Source organism: Protopterus annectens, chromosome 6.part0, assembly GCF_019279795.1.
Source record: "Protopterus annectens isolate FY-2018-M chromosome 6.part0, PAN1.0, whole genome shotgun sequence".
Classification (NCBI taxonomy): Eukaryota; Metazoa; Chordata; order Ceratodontiformes; family Protopteridae; genus Protopterus; species Protopterus annectens.
Window position 1 is genome coordinate 823,689,580 of NC_056737.1, and position 20,623 is coordinate 823,710,202.

The window sequence follows — 20,623 nt, forward strand, 5'->3', positions numbered from 1 at the left end:
AAAAAAAAAATGTGATACTAGACACATATCAACCAGCTTCCAGAAGCCACAGAACATATCAAGATTTGCATGTCGCTCTCTTGATTCTATATTTTCTTGAAATTATTTTTATTTGAATTTGTTAACTAGAGTAAAGCATTGATCACAAATAACCAATTTCATTCTTGGTCCAGGGGAAATTTAAAGAAATAGAACAATGCAAAGCGATACAAAATGTAATGAACCAAACCACGAACTAAGTCCCAACAACCAAAAGGAAGAAAGCAGTAAGCACCGTGGTAGTCCAATGAACCTCTCCAAGCTGTAACTGTAGATAAATCCTTTATTGAACACGAACAACACAATAAGGTAAACGAAACACTGATAAATCAAGCGCTTTCGCCTGCATAGATGTCAGGCTTTTTCAAGATGAAACAGCAGGGTAACCAAGTTCATTTAAATAGAGGCTTTCAGTGCTGATTGTTTCAATTAAACAATTACATTAATTCAATTAAATGAATTGAATTAAGTTGATTGAAATGCTTTAACTAACACCAAGATGTAAAATATACTTTGTTGAGATGGAAGCATGGTTGTGCACAATACTTTTGATTTCAAGCAAACAAATAAAAACATGTTAAAATACAAATGCGTAGATGTTGTCTGACAAGAGCTGTGAATACTATCTTATAATGTTAAATACTATCAGTACATTCTAAAGTCATTGAAAAAAACTTCCTTAGTTTAAATATTTTAAATATTATAAATAACATGGACAAATAAACAATGAAATCAGAGTGGTGTGACAACTGTGTTTTTTTGTTTTAGTTTTTTTAAAATGAAACCTTCTAAGAACTGTGCATATAAAAATATACAATTAAAATGAACCTTAAATTCCTTTATGCACTCAGTGCCAATAAAATATCAATAAATATAAAAATAAATATAAATAAAAATACATTGTTTAATATATATATTATTTCCAGTTAATATATAATAAATATCAATAAATATAATAAATATAATATATATTAAACTTGTGTGCTAAGTCTACTGTTGTGTAACCAGTACCTAAAAAATGTCTGAAGAATGGGGTTTTAATTAATAAATTATTAATTTATACCCATGTGCATGTGTTATGATGTAATAGTGCGTCTTTTATACAAAAGCTTGTTGAAAACATACAAATATTTGCAACTTCTTACATTCAACCTGTGACATCTTTTGTAGATGAATTTCCAAATGGTCAACCTATGAGCAACTATATTATTCATTGTTCCATAAGATATTAATTATGGTTATAGTTTCGCTCGTCTAAGCTTTAATAAACTACTGATGCTGATAGCATCATTTAAGGCAGGTGGTTTCGTTGCATTTAGTCTGAGTTGCCATATTAGTTCTTTGTACTCAATGGTGGCTTCCCAGTCACCACCTCTTGGGTTGTGGGGAACCTGTTCTAAGACTAAAAATTTCACAGCCATATTAGGGCAAACCATCTGGTGTCTATAAAAAGCATTTGATTCTTTCTTCTTTTGGATGTCATAAAGGTGTTCGTAGATTCTCCTACGCAACGTCCTTTCGGTCTTTCCAATGTAAAAACTTTCACAAATCTGACACACACCTAAGTATATTATCCCTTTAGATGCACAGTTGTAATGTAACTCTGATCTGACTCTAAAATTTCTGGATTTAATGTATAATGAACCTGTGTTCATAATATATGCACATTGTTTGCAAGCATTACATTTGTAAGTACCTGCCTGAATCTTTATGGTTTGTTTCGTGCATTGCCTTTGTCTCTCAAATAAATTTTTGAGATTAATATTTCTTGCGTTGACAAATGTTGGTTGACTGGGCAACCATTTATTAATTTCTTCATTTGATCTTATAATAGGCCAATATTTCGTTATAGTGTTTCTTAAATCCACAGCATTGTTATTATATGTGCATACAAAAGCAGCTTTAGAGTCAAATTCTTTACTTTGTGTTTGTGTTTCAGCAATTCCAGTTGTTATCTCCCCTTTTGATGTACCTAGTAAAGGTGAATATGTGTTGTCTCTTTTGGTTAAAACTTCCTGATGCAGTTTGTTTATTAACTTTTCAGGGTATCCTCTTTCTAAAAATAAGTTCTTTAGTGTGTTCACTTCCCTACAAAATAACACATCCGTACTACACATTCTTGAGGCTCTGATGAATTGTCCTTTCAGAATGCCTTTCTTTTGTGAATAGGGGTGACCACTAGCAAAATGTAGAAATGCATTGGAGAATGTACTTTTTCTGTACACAGATGACTCGAACCTCTTTAACTCTTTGTTTTTAATCAGACTAATGTCCAAATAGTTTAATGTGTCATCACTAATGTTATGTGTAAACCTTAAAATGTCAGTGGTGCTATTTATGTACTTCAAAAATTCATCCAGACTTTCTCTGTTGCCACTCCATAGCAAACAAATATAGTCCAAATATATTTGATAGTGTGTGATATTTTCTTTCCAGGCTGAATTAAAAATAAATTGTCTCTCCCAGTAGAATAAGACGATATTTGCATATGCGGAGGCACAGGGTGTGCCCATTACTACACCTTTTCTTTGTTTAAAAAATTCTCCATTAAAAAAGATAAAATTGTTGTTTAAAATAATTTCCATAAAATCCACCATTAAGTTGATCAAATTTGTACTTAAACCTGAGTAATTGATTAAAATTTCATTAAACCATTGTAGTCCTGTAGCATGGGGAATGCTGGGGAACAGTTCTACTATGTCCACTGTAACCATTACGTTGGTACAACTATAGTATTCATTTTTAATATTTTTCAGGAATTCCCAAGAGTCCTTGCAAATGTGGTCAAAGGATGAAACCATTTTCTTAAGAGACACATCTACAAATTTTCCTAGAGGTTCTGTGATACCTCCAGATCCTGCCACAATGGGTCTAAATTTTAAAGGGTTTAAACCTTTGTGAACTTTTGGAATCCCAAACATGACTGGGGTAAGAGGTTTGTTCACCATTAAAAAATTCAGTAGTTTCTCGTTAATTACCCCTTGCAATAAATGATCTTGTAATAAGAATTTTATTTTTGCATATGCTATATTAATTTAATTTAAGGAAATGATGCTGTATTGTTCGGTGTCTTGTAGTATGTTATGTATATTGGCGTCGTAGTCATGTTTGTATATCAAAACCACCCCACCCCCCTTATCCGGTTTCATAACCCTGATTTGTTCCTCTCCAAGTTGATTTATGAGAGAACAACAGTTGTTAGATAAATTTTCTTTTGTGTTACTGATGTTTTTCAACTTTCTAATATCTGTCTCCACCAGTTCCTCGAAAATTTTGATAACTGGGTGAAGAGGGGGGTTAAATGTGCTGGTTCTGCTAACAGGCTCCCTAACATAAGTTGTACCCTTGAAAAATACATTTAAGTTAAGCTGTCTTGTGTAGAGTTTCAGTTCTATAATTGTCTTACTTACATCTAGGGATTTAGTTGGAACAAATTGAAAACCCTTTGTAAAGGGTTTATTTGTTTATTTGTCCATGTTATTTATAATATTTAAAATATTTAAACTAAGAAAGTTTTTTTCAATGACTTTAGAATGTACTGATAGTATTTAACATTATAAGATAGTATTCACAGCTCTTGTCAGTCAACATCAACGCATTTGTATTTTAACATGTTTTTATTTGTTTGCTTGAAATCAAAAGTATTGTGCACAACCATGCTTCCATCTCAACAAAGTATATTTTACATCTTGGTGTTGGTTAAAGCATTTCAATCAACTTAATTCAATTAATTTAATTGAATTAATGTAATTGTTTAATTGAAACAATCAGCACTGAAAGCCTCTATTTAAATGAACTTGGTTACCCTGCTGTTTCATCTTGAAAAAGCCTGACATCTATGCAGGCAAAAGCGCTTGATTTATCAGTGTTTCGTTTACCTTATTGTGTTGTTCGTGTTCAATAAAGGATTTATCTACAGTTACAGCTTGGAGAGGTTCATTGGACTACCACGGTGCTTACAAAATGTAATGAGCAAAGAAGACATATAGTTATGTACAAGAACAAAAGAATAAAAATATAGTTCTGTATAGTTAATATGAAACAGTTACAAGTAAGTGAGTTATGGACTATGAATGATTTACTAGAGATTAACAAGAATGTGAAGGCAGTGAAAGTGGTGTGGGGAAATTAGGTGATGTAGTCAGAGAGAAGCATTTGAATTTAGCATGTTTCTGAATGTGAAGCTTTAACTGTATCTGGAAGTTTGAAAAATGTCAAAGTGCAACTATAGTCCTGAAGTAACAAGTATAACCTTAGTTACCTGGTGAGGTGCTAAGGGGGAAACATAATAAATTAGAAGTAAACTTGCTTGTAGCAGGGAGGTCCTAGAGGGAAAGGTGCTCCTGTTTTTTTTCTGTTGCTGCCTCCTTCTGATGTCTTGGGATTCCTCCCCTCTAGGTTAATTTGGGGTATAGAGGTCTGGTTCCTAGTTTCCTCCCTTTGGCTTGGGAAGAGTAAAGAAAAGTACTCAGTTCTCAGGTTGAAAGGAAGATTCTTTACTGGCAGATGAGTGCTGCTTTGTTAACTGAGTACAATATGTTTTGTTGTGGCTTTTTAATACAAATTCAGTGGGTGGGTCCAGGGTTGTCACCAGCCATGACATCATTTGAGGAGGGTTTACTTTACTGACTCATTGATGCAGTCATGGTGGACGCAGCCCCATGTGTTTGGGGTGGCTAGGATAAGGTTTCCTTAAGGTGGGAAGGAAGATATTCACAAAGTTTGGGTCCTAGAATAGAGAAGCAGTGATTTGTGGTTATACAACAGGAATTATCTTACTAGTTTAGCCCCTAAGGGAGAAACCCATTAAAATAGTTGCAAACACAACAGAAAGTCTGTTTGCTTTTTTACAATACTGGGTAGTGGTCTTCATGCTTTTTTAATTTCTCCAAATCTTTTACGTTTCTAATAGCATGACAGGAATGGACCCCATTCCTAAGTCAAAGTACAATTAAAGTTCATGAAATTAGTACTGTTTCAATCTTTGATGTGAGACAGAAGTGATCTTCGCAGCACCCACAATGTGCCCAGTAATGACCCCTTCTGCAATTCGTACAGAGTTACATGTATTGGTAATATATATAAATATATTTGTAGATTCCTTTTTATAAGACTTGTTGCTTCTACTACTATTGGAACTGTCTGGGTATCTTTCTTCCACATTGCTGTCATTTCGGCCTGCAGATCCTGATATTTTATGATCTTGTGTGTCTCTGTATGCAAGTCACTGGGTGTGGTGATTTCAATGATAAATGCTACTTTTGTCTTCTTTTCATGGACCACTATATCCTATTTTCTATCATCTATCTTTTGAACTGTTGGTAAGGGGTGATCTCATATGATGTAAACTTCATTTTCTATGCTGTTTTGTGGCTCATGTTTCCAGTGTTTTTCAGTCACTTCAATACCATAATATTTGCACAATCCCCAGTGCAACAGTCTTGCCACATTATCACAACCAGCAACAAGGTGTGCCACTATTTCCAATTCAGTTTTATAAAACCTATATTTGTCTGTTTCTTCCTCATATGCAATGGACTTTGTAAACTAGAGTGTATGTAGTCCACTGTATTGGGCTGCCAATATTAACCTTTCATCTCTTGGTTTAAATTCACCTCTCCTTAACCATTCCTGCATTCATTCCGGATCAATATGAGGTTCTTCCAGAAGTTTTCTATACTTGCAACTATATTCATGCATTTTCCACATTTCTTGCCTTCTTGTCTGGTCCTTCATCTTATATTCTTTCTTTAGTTTTTTTAGCACATTCAGTTGCTGCCTGATTTTTATCTATTTCTGGTTTGATCAGCAGATATGTGTGGAGTCCCACGATTGCAGATCTATACATGTAATCAATTTCAAGGAGGTCCATCCCACTTTTGGAATGGGGAATATATAATCTTGGTATGCACTGATTTTTATAAATCATTTGGTGAGAATGAAGTATCTTTCTTGTTTTCTTATCTAATCTATCCAACACATTTTGGGGCCAGTCAATCACTCCAAAACTATATCAATTGACTATTTCCAAATTTAAAAGTCCTATTTTTACTAGATTTCTTCTAGCACTCCCTGTATTTACACTACTCCATACCTAAAGCAAGCCAGCACAAAACAAAGTACTGTTATCAAAGTTGCTGTGTGACATGATTAACCATAAGGAAGTCCATTTGGCAATATTAGCTGTTAAATTTTAAAAGGAACTGATCTGCCTGGTAGGTAGCACAAGCTATCCCTGATTGGTTGATTATTTTTTTAGTAAGCACAGGAGGCTCGGTTTGTCCTCGCTACGGTCAGGCTCACTCTGCTCCCCTACCCTACCCTCATTCCCACCCACCCACACATCAATTACCTTTATACCTATATACCACACCCACACCTTAGCACTACCACCTCCATCACACCACCCTAACCTATCATATCATTCATCCAATTAGGCTTCTGTACACCTCTTATTAATACACAACACCCCCACCCTACTCTCTCCCTATAACACCCCAATTAACCTAACCTACATCATGATTTCACTATCAACACCCTCACATCCATAACTCCTAATATACAATTATATTTCTTCCCTAATACTGCTAACCTTCATTACCAGTTATCAAACCCAAATTAATCACAAACTAATCATCCCAAACAAAGTTACATCCCTCAACATTCCAACCCCCAAACCTTACATCCAACTAGCACCACACCTCTACCCAACCACCCTTATCCACCACCTCATACATAAGGCACATCTATCACATAGACATTTCCAAACTGCCCTAAAACACATAAAAAAACATTAAGCTATTTAGATTTTATTTGCATCTCCAAACAGTACTCATACGCTGTGGTGACATACATCCTAACCCAGGCCCACTACATCTAGACACACTAATCCCCGACCTGTATTATAACCTACTCCATAGACCCAAAAACTCACTCCTCATCATACATCTAAATGTTAGAAGTATCTCAAAGTCCACGACCTCCATACCTTACTATCTTTTTATCATCCATATATTGTGGTACTGACTGAGACCTGGCTAAAGCCTGAAATCCATGATAATGTAATCACTGCACCAGGCTAGAATATAATCCATAGCGACAGAGCAGGTAAAAGGGGTGGGGGAGTAGCCACACTATACAAAAATCACCTCATCCTAGAAAAACTAGATATCACACCCCCAGACCTAGATAACATTGAACTCACCCTCACTAAACTAAACCTTAACCCAAATAAACACATCAGTATTATAGGATGCTACATTCCTCCAGGCAACAATATTCCCATTACAGAAAAACTCCTAGATTGGATAGCTAACTCCCTCCCCAGGAAAATATTCTATTAGGTGACCTTAATATTGATTGGCACAATTATTCTAGTCAGAACCCTTTCTTACACATCAATTTACACGGACTAACCCAACTTATAACTTCCCCCAATAGAACAGACAAGAGAACCAAACACCAGTCTATACTAGACTGGATACTTGTATCACATCCTTTCCTAATATCCCAAGCTGGATGTTTGCCAGACACCCTCGGCGACCACCAAGCTATATTTCTACTAAGATGTAAAACTCCCCAACTGACCCAAGTAACTGTGCGTGAAATTAGGAACAAAAACACTTTAACCTATTTAACTTTAACAATGACCTAAAAAAAGTGTAACTGGACCCCCCCCCTAAAAAACTTAGCCCTCGATGAAGCAGTACTATATTTCAATACTACCTTTACAAATATACTTAACCATCATGCCCCCCCAGAACCACAAGAATCAGGTATGGTTTAGTGGTAATTCACTTTGTCTATGGTGTGCAGGGTCCTGGGTTTGAGCCTTGCAGAGGCTGTTTATTTGTTGGGAGGGTGGCTTAATGGATACGGTGGTTGCCTTACAAACACAAGGTGCAGGGTTTGAGTCTCACAAGGGATAACTGGCTAGGTTTAAAATGGCTTTCAGGGGCAGTTAGCCTAGTACTAAACTATAAACCTATAATTAAAACTAAACATGCCACCTGGCTAACTTTAGATACTATAACATTCGTAAAAGCAAATCCCAATTAGATAAATAAAAGTACCTGGAACTATACAACAAAGCTAAACAACTTATTAAAACAGACAACATCTCCTACTACCAAAATATGCAGACAAAACATATAAACAACCCAAAAAGATTCTGGGCAGCAGTCAACTCTGTATTACAACCAGGAAAGACATCCACCCCCGCTCTCAAAATAGTGAAGAACCAAGATAATATCCCCACACAGTTTAACAAATTCTTCACAGAAACTATCCAAATGCTAGCTAACAGCCAACTAAGCCCCAATAAACTCACTTCAACAAAAATACCCTTTCCACCTGAAACAAATGGCAGTCACCTCAACTTCAGCTTCAATCCAGTACCAACCAAGACCATACCAAAAATACTCCTAAAACCTAAACCAACCTCCACAGCCGCCGATAAATTGCCAACAGAATATCTTCAACTAGCCGCTGAAGCTATAGCCTATCCTGTCTCCATTCTAATTAACAGATCTATCTCTGAGTGCAAAGTACTCCAACTTTGGAAAATATCTCATATAACTTCACTGCACAAAGGGAGTAGCTATAGAACTCAATAACTACAGTCCTATAGCTACACTTTCCCCCCTATCAAAACTTCTCGAGAGAGTTGTCCACATGCAATTGATGAACTAGCTCTTACAAAACAAATTGCTAACCACACAACATGGTTTCAGACCCTTTTCACAGCACCACCACTGCACTAACATCATTTACCAACACCATTAATAACCACAGAAATAACAGACTGCTCATATCTGCCACACAATTAGATTTCTCCAAAGCTTTTGCATGGTCAAGCATGAAAAACTGTTTTACTCATTATCCATCCTAAACCTTAGCATCTCTGCTATTTCTTGGTTTAAGTCCTATCTCAATGTTAGGCAGCAAACTGTAAAATGGCAAAACCAACTCTCTCCCTTAATGCCTGTCTTCCTTGGTGTCCCCCAAGGCTCCATTCTGGGTCCACTGCTCTTTACACTATTTACCGATCAACTCTCATCCAACATTCTCAAAGCCTCGACAGTCCAATATGCAGATGATACCACCATAATATGTGCAGCCAGCAACCTAGACCTCCTCCTCTCCCAAACACATGAATGCTTTTCCCTAGCAGAAACTTGGATAACCAACCAAAACCTCATTCTTAACCCAGCTAAAACAAAACTACTCCTCTTTAGTCCCCACAGATCTTTACCCCCTCATATAACTTTACAATCACCTCACATACCACCTCACCCCTATCAATCATGCCAAACTGCTAGGCCTAGAATTTGACAGTCACCTTAGACTGACATACACATTTCCCAGACCATAAAAAAGTTCATAAAAAATGGGACTACTCTATCGCAACAAACAGTTTCTCTCCAACCATTCTAAAATTGCTACAGCCAGGACACACCTGCTATCCACCCTACTTTATGCCTCCCCTGTGTTTACCAATCTCCAAAAAACTGACCTGAACAAACTTGACAGCTGTTATAATAAGATAGCTAGATTTGCCACAGCATCACCCCATGGAACCCACCATTGTGAATGCCTCAAAGAACTCAACTGGTTAGAACTCCCACTAATACTTTAATACAATCAACTATCATTAGCACACAAATTAATACATCACTCTGACAACACCCCAACCCTACACTACCACCAGATCCTTAAGATCAAGCACCCAACACCTCCTTAAGGTAACTAAATTTAATAATGAGGCAGGTAAATCAATTTACAGCCACTACATCTCTAAAATCTGGAACTCCCTTCCTGCCTACATAATATGCAATAACTCCTCAACCCAATTCAAGAAACTACTCAAAATACACTTCCTGAGTAACAGACTATGCTCATGTATTACCCCTGGCTAGTAATTCATTACTTTTGCTATTTTCAATGAGATTTACAGTTTAACTACAGGCATCTATTGTCCATAAATTTGATGTAAAGTCTCATCTGAAACATGAAGTCTAACTGTACACCCAACTGTACATCCAAATTCTCTAAGGTGTAAGAAATGTGCATCTTGTATGTTGTAAAATATGCCTTTCTGTTATACTTATTGTCTTATTTGTTAACTCTAATATTGTTTTGGAGCTTTTCTCCCCGGGCCTCCACTGAAAATGGACATATCCAGTTGGACTCTCCTAGTTAACAAATGTAAAATAAATAAATAAACAAAAAACTGTAAGTTAGGACAGGAAGAGCAAATTGGTTTATAGCTTAGATTTTGTTCCTAGATGTCAGTGCTGTTTTTAGGATTAATTAAGTCTTCTAAAGTATTCCTTACTAAGTTTTATTCACATTTGTTCATGTTTTATTGTTGATGCTTCAACAATTCCCAAATATTTATACACTCCTTCTTGCTCAAGTTCTTTTATATCACTGCTTTAAAGGTTGCTTTTGCACATTTATCAAGACCAAATGACATTCTTAGGTCATCTGAAAAAGTTTTGACAACTTGCAGAGTTGTGCTTTCAGTTCCTCATCTGATGAGCTATACAGTTTTAAATTGACAAAGAGAAGATGAGAAGTCTCTACACTTTTTTGTTTTCTAGGAGCCAAATTATAGCCATGGCCTAAGTGTTAAGTAGACAGCTTAATAGGTTAAGGGCAAGACAGAATAGCAGCAGTGAGAGAGTCATGCTGAAATATCCCCATTTGACTTTTTATCCCTGGGATAATAATTATAACTTGTCCTTTATCATGGCTTAATTGCAAGGTGGTCTGCCACTGTTTCATGGTCACTGTAATATGGTCAATCAGTGTAGGGTATAGCTTATATATTTTTAAGCACTCATCTGTGAATCTGGGATACTATCAAATGCTTTTTTGCAGTCAGTCCATGCCATAGTTAGATTTCTTCACCTTTTTACAATTCTCCACTATGACTTTAACAACAAATGATCCTTTTTTCTATATGACTTTCTTTTATTGCCCTTTTGCTCTACTGCCATAATTGAGTTTTCTTCAAAATGACCATATGCGAAGACCCTGGAAGAAAACACAATGAAGCTTATGGACAGGGCGACTTAGTCAAGCCTTGTAGTTGTTGATTTAACAGTGTAGTCCACAGAAATCCACAGGATAAAAATGCCAAGGAACAAAGCTTTTCAGCTGTTAAAATAGTTTAATCCAAGCATTGCTTTAAAGGAAAAAAACACTGAAATCACACTAGCGCTCCAAATGCAAGTACGTTTTCGTTTCAAAAACTTCCTCAGATGTGGGCTGGTAACTACATCAGTGCATATATATATATATATATATATATATATATATATATATATATATATATATATATATATATACATCAATTAACATTTAAAACCACCAATCTCATGCTGCATAGTAAATGAGGCATAATTGAAAAGTATGTCATGAAAACTTTTAAAGGCACATTCTAAATGCCTTATTTCTTGCATAAAAAGTACTATTGACCTAATTGTACTAATGATAACAAACAAATATCATACCAGTTGTCTAAATGTGTGTGCACCTACGTATGCCAATTTAATTTTAGCAAAATGGGAGGAAAAATGGGTACTAAACTCGGGATACAACCAAAAATGGTTGTTGTATAAAAGGTTCTTGGATGATATTTGTATTTTTTGGAACACATCAAATGAGGAAATTCAAGAATTTATAAACTACTTAAACAATAGTACGGATTTCTTTAGGCTCACCCACAATGTAGATGATGCCAGGTTAAGATACTTGGACATCAAGATTTATAAAGAAAACGGGGGGGCGTGGCCAAGGATGAACACAGGATAGCAGCAGATTTCTTCAGCTCCACCAATTTCATTACACTGACAGGAATTAATTACTTAAAAAATTAATTTTTGAAGTAATTTTCTTTCTAAATACGTTTGTTTTATATAGTTCTTGAACTATATCTAAAAAAGAAAGGAAATCTTAACAATATTCCTGTCAGAAATCACTGTGGAAATTTTCCTGTCAGTTTATCAGTCTGAAATGAGTTCCAGTAAGACAAATTCTCAAGACTCCAGCATAAAGAAAGAACTTCAGTCTCTGATAATTATAATCCAGCAACTTACTGATAAAATGGATAAAATGGATACTAAAATAGACACCTTCATAGAAAAACTACAAAACAAATAGACCTGTTACATACAGACCTGCAACAACAGAAGAACCAGATGACAGGCATAGAAGAAGCTGTGAATGACATGGAAAATAGAATCCAAGAAGAGGAAATCAACATTGAGTTTCTGCTGAAACAAAATACACATTTACAAACAAAGCTGGATGACCTGGAAAATAGATCTAGGCGCAATAACATTAGGATTTTTGGACTGCCAGAAAATATTGAAGGTAACAATATTACTTCTTTTTAACAACTTGGCTCCTAAAACTTTAGACTTACCAGAAGCATTCTCTTTTGGTATCGAAAGAGCACATAGATCTATAGCTAATACTAACTCTAACAAAAATATCCTAGATCAGTTATAGTTAGATTTCTATCATCTTTTGATAAAGAGATGGTTCTTAAATCTGCTTGGGCTAAAGCTCCTGTTAAGATTAATGAGACAACTGTGCGTTTTGACAATGACTATTCTTCCATGGTAATAGCTAAAAGAAAAGTTTTTCTGCCACTAATAAGGGAGCTTAAAAAGCACAGTTTAAAACATACCTTCTGTTTCCTGCCAAGCTTAAAATCTTCCTTCCTGATGGTCCTAAGGTTTTCGATGATTTAGACTCTGCTTTACTGTTTGTCAAAGAAAAAGGATTTTGGATAAAATAGAAGAAATGGAATGGGCTAGTTCTTCATTAAAGAGATTGGCAACTGAAGCTTCGTGGAAGACTTCAGAGAAGAAGAAGAGACTAAAAAACAAATGATTTGTTATATGTTTTTTTCTCTCTCATCATTTTAGTTCATTATTAATCTTTTTGAATATAGTTCCTGCATTTCCAGAAAGCCACAAATATTTTGGAAAAGATTTAATCAAAGTTATTCTCTATGTGCAAAGAAATGTTTTGTTTCATAACCAGTCAAAATACCTGAAGATTTAATGGCAAGCTGTGATTCAATTTGTTTCTCTTTCTGAAAAGAAGTAAGGTTAGTAATTTGATACATTTTTTTTTTATCTTTACCTTTTTTTCCTTCTCCTTTTATTATTTTCTTTGTTTAAACAATGACATTCTATTTAGATTATGTAGTGGGTAAAGGGTGTGGGAGGGCAGGAGAGAACAGTAATGAAAATATCATTAATAGAATAATAACATATTTATTCCTTGTAAAAGTTTTATAAGTTCTTCAAATGCTATTTCTAATTATACTTTCTTGATTATACTGCTTATGCCTGTTTGTAAATAATCTGTTATGCTTTAACTAATAATAATCAGAACTAAATAAGAGTAAATAATATGTTTTATTTTTAACTCTATTAATATAAACAGTAAGTAACATTCCATTGTATATACTTCTTACAGCTTTCTCTTACATTTTTTATTTCTGCCTCACTCCCTTTTATTTTCTACTCTCTTTTCTTTTCTTTATTAATATATAGAAATGCTTTTGATTGTGTGGGCACAGTGAATAATAGGATTTGTATGAAAATTGAGTTGGGAGAAGAATGTTGAGTTTTATTGCTTGTTGGTAATTTTGGGCTTAATTTCACTTACATAGAGGCTGTAATGATCTGTGGAATACATTGTGAAGGTTTTGTCATGTTTAGATGCATTTACACTGCTAAATGAATGTTTGTCACTAGTTTTTAATAAGTTTCCAGCCAAAATGTTAAGAGAGACAATCTGAGATGTGGGATGTCTCATGCACAGTGTTCATGAGTTACTTCAGAAGCTTCAGCTCACAGTATTCTCACAGAGAAACTGAAAGCAGTTAGTATAACCTTTGACATAGTTATCACACTGACACACCACAGATTCAGGAAAATACTCTATTCATAAAATATGTCAGTTATAATGTTTTGTTTCATAACCAGTCAAAATATCTGAAGATTTAATGGCAAGCTGTGATTCAATTTGTTTCTCTTTCTGAAAAGAAGTAAGAGGCTGTAATGGTCTGTGGAATACATTGTGAAGGTTTTGTCATGTTTACATGCATTTACACTACTAAATGAATGTTTGTCACTAGTTTTTAATAAGTTTCCTGCCAAAATGTTAAGAGAGACAATCTGAGATGTGGGCTGTCTCATGCACAGTGTCCATGAACTACTTCAAAAGCTTCAACTCACAGAATTCTCACAGAGAAACTGACAGCAGTTAGTATAACCTTTGACATAGTTATCACACTGACACACCACAGATTCAGGAAAAATACTCTATTCATAAAATATGCCAGTTATAATGAGTCTAAATGATGTAGTTTCTTGTAGTAAGTAAATGTCTTATTTTAGAAGGCATAGAAAATAAAACATTTATTTAAATGTTTTTGAAAATCTACTTAACAGCAGCATACTAATCTGTGTTAAAAATTTGTGTTCCAAACATATACTTTACTATAACTCATTTAATTCATCTGATTGACAAGCATAAATAATCTTATAACTCTATTCTGGAAGAAATGTCATGTGATATATTTTAAAGCAGTAGGTTAGCATGATTGTAAAATCTGGTTACTACAATGTGTTTGCTGTGCATTATTTTGTATAAAGCAGACTGATTTATTCTAGGGACAGCAAGTAGGATAGTGCTCAACAAAGACACAACTCAGTGAGATCAGATATATATATATATATATATATATATATATATATATATATATATATGTGTGTGTGTGTGTGTGTGTGTGTATGTGTGTGTGTATGTATGTGTGTGTGTGTAAGTGTGATGGCTTTTTTTTATATAATAATGCAAGTGTTTCTGAGAATCTGCATAACTATCCAATATGATTTATAATAATTTCTATGAATACAATATTTTACTCTATTGACAAAATGAATGTTTGCCACAAGTTTTAATAAGTTTCCCGCCAAAATGTTAAGGGAGACAATCTGGGATGTGGGCTGTCTCATGCACAGTGTCCATGAACTACTTCAAAAGCTTCAACTCACAGAATTCTCACAGAGAAACTGAAAGCAGTTAGTATAACCTCTGACCTAGTTATCATACTGACACCACAGATTCAGGAAAAATACTCTATTCATAAAATGTCAGTTATAATGAGTTTAAATAATGTAGTTTCTTGTAGTAAGTAAATGTCTTATTTTAGAAGGCATAGAAAATGAAACATTTATTTAAATGTTTTTGAAAATCTACTTAACAGCAGCATAATAATCTGTGTTAAAAACTTCTGTTCCAAACATATACTTTATTATAATTCATTTAATTCATCTGATTGACAAGCATAAACAATTTTATAATTCTATTCTGGAAGAAATGTCATGTGATATATTTTAAAGCAGTAGGTTAGCATGATTGTAAAATCTGGTTACTAAAATGTGTTTGCTGTGCATTATTTTCTATAAAGCAGACAGATTTATTCTAGGGACAGCAAGTAGGATAGTGCTCAACAAGGACATAACTCAGTGAGATCAGATATATATATATATATATATATATATATATATATATATATATATATATATGTGTGTGTGTGTGTGTGTATGTGTATGTGTGTGTGTATGTATGTGTGTGTGTGTCTGTGTGTATGTGTATGATGGCTTTTTTTTTAATAATGCAAGTGTTTCTGAGAATTTGCATAACTACAATATGATTTATAATAATTTTATGAATACAATATTTTACTCTATTGACAATAATGAGTTTAAGTAAATGCTCATATACAAACAATTCAAGATTTTTTGGAAGCTGTTAATAGTATTCACATGACAGAAAATAGATGCATCTTAATATATGTAATGTCTGAATCATATTAGCCAAAGTTTTTGATTTAAATGAATGTTAGAACCTAATTTTCTCTCCTCTTGATTTCTAACATCAAGATTATTTGAATGCTATTTGAATACAAGTGTTATATATTACATAGATCTATATAGTAGTATGAACAGTTTAAAAAAAAAAAAAAAAAAGTTTATTTTAGTTTATATGATGCTGTTTTACCAAATGTGTAGTTTTGTCTTGATAGATAATTGAATTGAAAACTGTTAACCTCAGTTAAATATAACTAGTATTAAATTGATAAGGTGGTAGCTGAGGTACTGCTGCTTAGGGTAGGGGTTAACTTGAGTAGTAAATACTACTCTAAGTTGGAGTTTTCAACTCCAGGCTGGATGCAAGGTTTAATCCTTACATTATTTTCACTTGTTCATTGTTATATGTATATAGTTTTGACATCCACAATATATTTTGTACACTCATTGTCACTACAAACAAAATTGAATCCTATACAAAATCCCATAAGAGATTTAATAAATACAGCTATATTTAAAGGTACACCTAAAAGAGGAGATGTAACATTATTTATCTTGTTATTTGTTATTTCGATCATAAGATTCTTGAGTTTTAAAAATGCCAAATGACATCTTTAAAAGGAATTTCTTTAAACATTAATGGACTGAATAATCCGTGTAAAAGGGCAAGCCTAATAAGATACATTAATTTACACAAGGCCAATCTAGTCTTCCTGCAAGAAACCCATCTCTTGAAAAAGATATTGATAAACTAGCCACTAATAAGTATACAGTATTGGTAAGTACAGAGCACACTCAGATAAAAAGACGAGTGGCTATTTTATGGAATAAAAGTATGCCCATTCCTAAAACCATTAAGTCTTTTCAGGATGACAAAGGAATGTTTTGTATGGTTACAATACAAATTAATGGGAAGACTTACACTTTAATTAATGTATATTGGATACCTGGAATTGGTATTAATACAGTGAAACATCATATTGATAAGATCATATCATTCTCTATAGGGGAAATTATTTTAGCTGGTGATTTTAATTGTATACTACATGAAAGTGATACTACCACTATAAGGAAAAGAAGAATTACATCTAATGCAAAACATTTAAATGATTTTGCTAATTCTTATCATTTGAATGATATTAATAATCAGATAGATTCAAAATCATTACCATACACCTTTTTTTCTAACGGATACAAAACTTATTCAAAAATAGATAGGGTCTTTATTTCTAACCAGATGGTGACAGATTTAATTAATTCCAAAATCATTTCATGTCCTATATCTGATCATAACTCAATTGTTTTTGAATTCATGATAATGTTCAGATCAAAAGGATACCAGCATACTTAACTCAGCTAAAAGACTATAAAGAATATATACTTTCAGAAGTACAACATTTTCTAGACATAAATAATACTCCTGAAGTCTCCATTGTCTATGTTTGGGATGCCTTAAAATCATATCTATATGGACAAAGTATCAGATGGTATAATAATAAAAGGAAATCTTGGGATAAGGAATTGTTAGATATTCAAAGTAAATTAGACTCTTATAAACATAATAATAAAGAAAATATTATGGACAAGAAAGTTATTGAAGAAATAAACAAACTAAATAAGAAATACAAAGAAATTTTAACTCATAAAGTTAAAATAACTTTAGAGAATACAAGTTTTGTCTTATTCAATAAGCCCCAAATACTTACATAGACTTAAAAATAAAACAAAAGATTGAATAAACAAAACCATATCAAAGAAATCTTTTCTCTAAGGAAAAATAAGAATGTTTCTAGTATACCAGAAATACTGGATGAATTTAGAAATCACTTTCACAAGATTAACCATAACAACATTAACATGGAACCTAAAGATAAAATAAAGGAGTTTATAACCACAAACATGAATAAAAAGCTTAATAAACAACAGATTAAACTATTGGACAAGAGTATTTCATATACAGAAGTTATTACACAAATAAATAAGCTTAAATCAAACAAAGCACCGGGTAATGATGGTATTATACCAGAGATATATAAAATCCTTTCTAAAACTACATATTCATTAATACATAAGGTTTTATTTTGGCCCAAACTGAGTTAATAACCCCCATCTTGGCAATATACATTTATTTCACCAATTTTAAAACCTAATAAAGATCCAACTAGATGTTCTTCATATCGACCCATCTCATTACTTAATGTTGATTATAAAATGTTTATGAGTATTTTTCTGATAGATTGAAGACAATCATCCCGGCATTATAGATATAGATCAGACGGGCTTCATTGTAAATAGAAATACTTTTGATAATATAAGAAGAACTTTAACATTAATTGATTTTGCAAATAGGAAAAAGAAAGATTTAACACTTATTAGTCTTGATATAGGTTCAGCATTTGATTCAGTAAGTTGGGACTATCTGTTTACCTTACTGAAATGCACAAACTTCTCTGATGCATTTGTAAATTTAATTGAGCATTTATACAAAGGAACGCTGGCTTATATTAAGGTAGGAACATATGTTTCACAAAAATACCCATTCTTAAAGGTACAAAGCAAGGATGTCCACTTTCTCCACTATTATTCACTTTAGTAATGGAGCCTTGGGCTAATTTGATTAGAAACAGTACTGACATAGAGGGTTTTGAAATAGACGAAAATACAACATCAAAAATTCAACTTTTGCAGATGATGTTCTAATTACATCAGCAGGATCTAATTCTTCTATGCAGTCTTTATTTGATAAAATGATGAATTTTAAAAGTATTTCTGGTTTAATATTCAATGAAGAAAAACTAAAATACTACCTATATATACACGAAAACATATTCTCATTAGTGATTTTACTAAATATGTACCCAATTCAGGTCAGATAACTTATTTAGGTATAATACTATCTAAAGATATTAAATCTATTATATATAATAACTATAATACCTGTTTTCTTAATATACAAAATCTTTTTAATACCTGGAATAATATGTTTTTACTATGGAGGAGAGACTTACAATTATTAAAATGATAATATTCCCCAAGATTTTATACTTAATACAATCAATAATACTTTCACCTACAAAAATAATTATCAAGAAACTGAATACACTAATGTTAAATTTCTTATGGGCACCTAATAGACCTAGGATTGCATTAAAGAAACATACTAATAGCTGGTCTCAAGGGGGTATTTCTTTTCCAGACTTTAATTTATATATTATCTCTTCTATTATAAAAGTTATTACTTTATTAATAGATCAGTCATATATCACAAAATGGAAAGATTATTGGGAGCTAATTAGTATGCACTTCATGAAAATCTCCTTAACACATAAAAATATGATTCTAAATAACTCCATGTTGTGGTTGCTAAAGGAATTTTGTACTTCACCTATTACACCTAAACATATGGTTTGTTAACCATTAAATATTATTATTAGTTATCGTAACTTTATATTCATGCACCCTAAGTATAGGGAATGGAATTTTATTGTATTCCCTATAATGTATACTCAGGGTATGCTTATGTCATCTACTTCTGAAGGAGCTCATTTAGCTATAGATAATGATCTAAAGTACTGGTATCAGCTGATATCTGATAATAAAGTTAAAAATCTAGATTTCTTAAAACAAGAATTTGATCTAAGAGAAACTTGCTGGTTAGAGGTTCAGATCTTTAGACAACATCTCATTGATAGAATAGATCTAATGTCTATAACAGTTAAAGAATCTATTCCAAAACTGATTGATTACTTGATATTAAATTTACAGCATAAAGTTTCTGATAAAGGTAAACTTTCATATATACATAAAATTATCAGACAAGAAACTTTTACAGTGTAGATTCATACTGGAATTATTTCACCTCTATTAATGGGGACCCACCAACTCAACAAGATAAACAATATATATTGGAATCTGCTTATAGAACTACATCTTCCATTGTCTGGAGACTTTATACATGGAAATTTTTACATAGATCTTTTTATACACCTTTGATGATGAATAAAATAAATAATAAAGATAATCTATGTAAGAGATGTAATGTAGAAATTAATGCTGACTGGGCTCATATGTTTTATGACTGTATGAAGTTGAAAGAATACTGGAAGTCAATTAATGAATGTTTGCAGGCTCTTTTTACAGATAATTTCATTATTTCTAAGTCTCTTATATTATTCAACACACCTGTACCTCAATGTGTTAAAAAGATTAAGCTTCCCTTGTTATGGTCTATCCTAGCAGTGGCCAGGAAAATAATAACTAGAAATTGGATTTCAGATACACCTCCTTCGTTCAATGAATTTAAAAATGTTATGAATATAATGTGCCATATGGAAATAAGCACAATTAGAATGAGAACAACTAGAAAAACATCATATTATATTGTATGGGATAATTTACAAAATTTGTTAAAAAATTCTAATTTCAATAGCACGTTATTTTAGTTTAATTAATTGATCTGATTGTAGTGGATGTCTTTGTAAATACTTTAGTTGTTTTGTTGAATATTATAATAATACCTATTTTAATTACTTGTATAAAATTGTTATGATATTTCTCTTATATGTTAAAACAATAAACCTGTTTTGAAAAAAAAAAAGATTTATAAAGAAAACAAGAAGTTTCATTCAAAAGTTTATAGGAAAAATATGTATTCAAATTCCTATTTGCACTATGGCAGTGTC